Here is a 6,000-nt window from a genome sequence, read left to right on the forward strand (position 1 = left end):
AAAATAAAGTCCTCAACGCATCTGATAAACTTCCAAGTGGTCATCCCATTTAAACTGCTCTTTACTAATGGCCATTAACCAGACATATTTCTATATAATTTGGTAATAAATACATGAATAAATGGTTGTGGGTCGTTTACGGTCACAATAGGTTATTCCTGCAGATAGATGATGACTAAAGCCTCCAGAAATCAGCTGTTGATGCGTTCAGGTTTCCAGAGATGAACTTCTGCTCTTACAAGACTTGGCAGCTCCAGTCTAAACTCATCCAGAAGTCGAAAAGTCTGTTTGTGGGGTCTTGTGATGTTGCAGCCCAGTTGTTGGTGCGGAGATCTACTGAAATGGGACAATGGCCTTGGAAATTCCTTATTTATGATGAAGACGACCCCCGGGCAGGGCTTACTAGAAGAACTTGTAGTAGTGACGGTCATTGTGAAGAACATTGTACATAAATACGAGAGCATCGTGGAACACAACGGTTTTTCTTTAGGTGATAAATCCCAGTTTTGGGAACCAGAAGCTTTTAATCACGTCCTCTTAGTCGCTGCCTGTTCACATTGTGCAGCTGCAGCATGTCCATTTGTAAACTACTGTAAATGACACGTTGGGCGTCATCGCAGAAGACCGGAGTCATGCCTCATCAGTGGCTCAGAGCTTCTATGGTTCCAAGGTTCCATGCGGGATTCTCCCTCACTGCTCACAGCCGGGCTTGGATTTCTAATATGTCTGCCTCAATGTATAAGTGCAATAATCCAATATGGCATAAAAGGAATATTCACTTGTAAGCATAACTTTAAAAAAATCTATACTTGTTTTTTGGCTGATTTGTGAACATAAAGTGTTACCTTTATAGCTGTTGGAACATTTTTAGCTATAAAACTCTGAATCTCCTCAATAGTTATAGAGCTGAATAATACACTTTTGACTGTCTTCAGCCACCAGTAGGGGATGCTCAGCAGCTCACTATATATTATGTGTATATTGTACTCAGTCATAAAGCTGTATTCTGTGAGATCTGAAGCTCCCCCTAGTGGTAGTTGAAGGTGCCCAGAATTTTTTTCATTAAAGGGAACCTGTGATGTGAAAAAAACAATATTAACCTGCATGTGTAGGGTTAATCTGCAAGTTAATAGAGTTCTGAAGTCATGTGACCGTCGCACTGCAAGCATGGCTACCAGGAAATTAATTCAATGCAATCACTTTCAGTCATAGAAAAGCGGCTGGCGCTGCTTCAATCACAACTCGGTGCATACTGAGCAGTGGCTATTACCACAACCCTGTCAGTGTTAGGGTGTGGTAACAGCCTGCCCTGCCTCCTTGGCTGAAAGCCTGAGGCTTTACTCAATGCAATAACTTTCAGTCATAGAAGCGCGGCCGGCGCTCCGCTCAGTACATAGTGAACGGTGGCTGTAACCACACCCCTGCACTGACTGACAGCCAGCCATATCCTGATATCCTGCAAAGTAGGATGTCAGTCAGTGCTGGGGTATGGTAACAGCCTGCCGTGCCTCCATGACTGAAAGCCTGAGGCTACCAGGAAGAAATTAACTTTACTTAATACAATGACTTTCAGTCATAGAAGGGCAGCCGGTGCACCACTCCACTCCATAAATAGTGAGCGGCGGATGTAACCACACCCCTGCACTGACACTGCACAGTCGTCTGTCAGTCATTGCCAGGGCACGGTACCAGCCGGCCATGGTTCCTTTGACTGAAAGCCTGAGGCTGCTGGGAGGAATAAAGTTAATTTTCTGGTGGCAGCTGGGATTTCAGTGCAAGCGCCACATGGCTTCAGAATGCTGTTTAAGCACATATCTACAGATTAATTGCATTTTTTTACACGTTATAGATTGCCTTTAACCTTAAAGAAGATCTCTTACCAAGTGAAAGAGGCACATTTTTTTTGCTATTACGTACATTATTCCTGCTGCTCCCTTGAATATTTGTTTTGCGTTTTTAGTCCACAATATGGCTCCAGAGATATGGGGCTTTCTACTTGATGCTCATTTTTATGGTCTTTACCAAGTGGGTATGGGTCACACGATACTTTGGGGGCATGTCTTTAGACAGTTGTGCCTTATTGCCCTGCAAGCCACGCCCCCTTGTAAAGACACTAAAAAATAGCGCTAACTAAAAGGCCCACATCCCTGGAACCGCATGGCGGATTAAAACAACAAAAGCTGCAAGACTCTGGGGAAAAGCGGGAATAAAACAAAATCAAAAACTGCCCACTTTTGACCTGGTGACAGATCCTCATTAATAATTTGGAGCTATATTATGGAATTAACTCTGTAGCTGCCTGTTGAATAGTAGGAGATTTCTAGTTCTGTAATAGAACTCCAGAGAGCTGACCTTTCTATAGATACAGTATATCATAAAATTTATCAATGTTGGTCTGATTTAGAATAGAAAAAAAAAATAGATTCTTTTCTAATTATAACTCCTCTGAAAAGACAATGAAGATGTCTTAGAAAGTCTGATATAAACTTCCCAGGTCCAGGGAGCAGAGATAGATGACTCACCCAGACTTTGATGTCTGAGCAACCCAAAAACCCAGACTAATAAATGACACTTTGTAATGGAGGTATTAGGATTCGGGAGCTTCGGGTGACACCTTTATCTTAGGGATCGGCAGATCGTAGCTGCATATGTCACACTGATGTAATCCTCCCTGTAGTTACACTTTTCTGAATTAATAGCTAGATGAGTGAGGTTAGGGGATGATTGTCTGTTTTCTAGATGTGATTCTCTATAATTGACACTGAGATGTCTAAAAATGAATACCGTATTTTTCGGATTATAAGACGCACCCCAAATTTTGAGGAGAAGAATAGGAAATTTTTTTAATAAAATGGTGCTGCTTCTTATATTCCATGTGTCTTATTGCTTATCGGGGGTGGTGACTGCTGTGATGTGGGGTCCCAGGGTCGCTGCTGGAGGAGGCAGGAGTGGGGTGATGCTGCAGGCCGCAGGCTGGGATGAGGGGTGTTCCAATGTGCGGCACACTGCTGCGGGTGTCTCGGGTGCTGCAGGGACTCTGCCGATATTTTGTGAAAGGTCCAGAGCCCCCACAGTTCCATGGTTTCCTATGCAGTGGACTCCGGGAAAATGGCCACCGGGGCGGCGCATGCGCAGATGGAGATCTCGGCACCAAGATCTCGGGAGATGAGATCTCATTTCCCCAGAGTCCACCGCATAGCAAACCATGGAACTGGGGGGGCTCTGAACTTTCACAAAATGTTGACAGAGCCCCCGCAGCACTGGAGACACCAGCAGCAGCACCAGACACCTGCAGCACCGCTGGACACCCACAGCACCGTCGGACACCTCCTTATCCCAGCCTGCGGCCTGCAGCAACGGTACCGGTAAGGTATATCCGCATTATAAGACGCACCCCCATTTTCACCCCAAATTTGGGGGAAAAAAGTGCGTCTTATAATACGAAAAATATGGTATATTTAAAAGATTATAATAAAAATAAGAACAGACAGGCGGAATCAAAGGAAGGAAAACTGAAGAGTCGTTAATTACAGAAATTCACTTTAGAGGAGAGATCGCGGAACCTGGCCTGCACTTACAGAAATGAAGAATCCTCGATGGTATAAAATGAAGGTTTTTATATTACACCAATGCTTTTTGGCGCCTTTTTCAAGGTTAAAAAAAAAATAAAAACATTTCCGCAAGCGCAGCCCAGGTACCGTGATCTCTCTTCTAATGTGAATTGCTATCTGAAAGATTTTTCCTAAGGCTCTTACAGGTGTAGTGTCCGCACACAACCTCTCCAGGTGAGCACTCCCAGCGCTCTCATCCTCTCTCATTTCTCCTGTGGTATTGCCCTATTGTGCACCTCTGCCCCAACCAGACCTCGTTAATTATAGGAGATGTCAGATGAAGCGTTCCTTTACTATGAATGTACTTTGTTGAAAATATAAGGGAGTTGAGTTATGCGCAGCTATTTAGCAGGCTATAGATGCAATATATTGATAGTGTACTCATTTTGACCAGTTCTTTTGTTACCAATACATCTAGGAGAGACCTTGAGAACGGAATTCTTTTAATCTATGCTTTATGCTATGTTGTTTTTGAACTTGGTATGTTAATTGTTATGGTGCAACTATGTTAAGAAGTTGTCAATTTCCTTTCATTTCCCTTTTCTCCTGTTCCTCCCTAACCCTTTCCCCTTTTCTTTTGTTTGGTTGCCTTCCCTTTCCCTTCATTCCTTTCCTGACCCCTTATACCCTATACTGTAAGAATCCTCTAATGAAAAGAAACAAAGTCACAAGCTATTCCCTATCCATATGATAGTAGATAATTTACTGGTCACTGTAGGTCCGGTAGCTGTGAACCCTAGTGATCCCAATGACGGGTCTCTGAAGAGCCTCCTGTTGAATGGAGTAGAGGTGCACACGCTCCACTCATTGTCTATGGGACTGCTGGAGCGCAGCGCTCTGCTATTTCTGGCAGTCCCAGTGACAATGAATGGAGCAGCGGTCCAGCATTTGTATCTCTACTCCATCCAAGACTAGGCTCCGTTTTTGAGATTCAGAAAATCTGTTATCAGGATCCCCTGAGGGTTCCTGCTAGGAGACCCCCACTGATCATAAAGTTATTCCTTACCTATCCTATGATTAGGGGATAATGTGCAATTTTGAGGAATCCTCTCTGACAGCTTATTTGTCAAGAAATGTCTAAATTGCCCCTAGGTCCAGATAGCTGTGATGCTAGTTTTTTCAGCGGTGATTTCTTGGCAGTTTGATTACCTAATGTGTTTTATGACATCAAATCTGATGGGGAAAAAAAGTGTTACGTGCCTAATTTTGCATGTAACACTTTTTTTTATAAGCATTTTGTTATGCAAATCCCACGTGAAATGGCGTTCAACATCTTTCAGTGGAGTGCGGAAGGGAATCGGAGGAAGCCCACACAGGGAGAAGATGCAACTTCTATAAAGATGTAGCTGGAAATAAACTCAAGATCCCAGCGAGTCAACAGTGGTGACCACTGAGCCACCCAGCATGTTAGCATCACAAAATAAGCGATGAAAACTCTACCGAATATGTGGTTAATACCGAAAAAGCCCAGCAGCTTCCAAGGGTTCATTGCAGTAATTTTGGATTTTTTTTGAGAACGAAGGAAAACATCGCGGTCAAGTAAACCAACATCTGTCCAGACGAGAGAAGTGTAATAACTATAGCGGGACGAGTGTTATCATCAGGAAGCAGAATTTCAAGAAGGAAAGCAAAATAATAATATAACAACTCGGAGAAGACAGAAAATATCTAGAGGCAAAATGACAGCAAGCCAAAAGGAAGAGAGCATGCGGCTTTACCTGTAGACTGCCAGGTGCCGCCCCGGACCCCATTGCAGCTTCAGTACCAGGATTGAGCTTGCATGCACCTTACGACAGAAGAGTCACGGTGCGGAAAGTGAGAAGGAATATTTTTTGCTTGTGTCTCCATTATATGGTGCCCTCCTCCTCCTCTTTCTTCTTCTCCACCCCGCTTCACCTCCTTTCCCTGCCTGACATCAGTCCAGTCTAAACCAGTTCCCATAACTGCAGAGGGTGGAAGATAATGAAATAGGGAGGGAGGGGGGGTAGGTGCTGCAAAATATACAGGGAACCCAGGCGCTCACATAGCTGTTGGCACAAAGATCCCTAAATGGTACCTTGTGACAAGCCGGGCTAGTGACAAAGAGCTAGAAGCTGAGCAGCAGCCGCCCACGGCTTCACCACTCTGCTGCCTGTCTGTTTGTGCTCGTCATTTCCCAGGCTGCATTATTATCACCAGTGTCATCAATAACACATCTAGATTTACACGCACAAGTCCTGCTAAATGCAAAACATGCGGAAAAAAAATCATGTGATACAGAAAGACATAGGATGGAAATTTCAGATCCTTATTTTGTCAGCGATTTGCGAATAGATAATAAAATTATCTATATATATAAAATTGAATGTGTGTGTGTGTGTGTGTGCGTGTATCACCAACCAATCACAAA

The 6,000-nt window shown here is 43.7% G+C and overlaps 1 protein-coding gene across 1 annotated transcript in view; it reads right to left on the minus strand.

Moving 5' to 3' along the window:
• SLC16A9 (solute carrier family 16 member 9) overlaps positions 1-5,731 on the minus strand; it is a 43,269-nt gene extending 37,538 nt beyond the window's left edge. The window contains exon 1 of the mRNA XM_073548267.1: positions 5,330-5,731. The gene's annotated coding sequence lies outside the window, so the exon portion shown is untranslated. The remainder of the gene's footprint in view (positions 1-5,329) is intronic.
• Between the last annotated feature and the right edge of the window lie 269 nt (positions 5,732-6,000).

The sequence above is a fragment of the Dendrobates tinctorius genome, unplaced genomic scaffold, assembly GCF_039654945.1.
Source record: "Dendrobates tinctorius isolate UK_male_01 unplaced genomic scaffold, ASM3965494v1 ptg000156l, whole genome shotgun sequence".
NCBI classification, from domain to species: domain Eukaryota; kingdom Metazoa; phylum Chordata; class Amphibia; order Anura; family Dendrobatidae; genus Dendrobates; species Dendrobates tinctorius.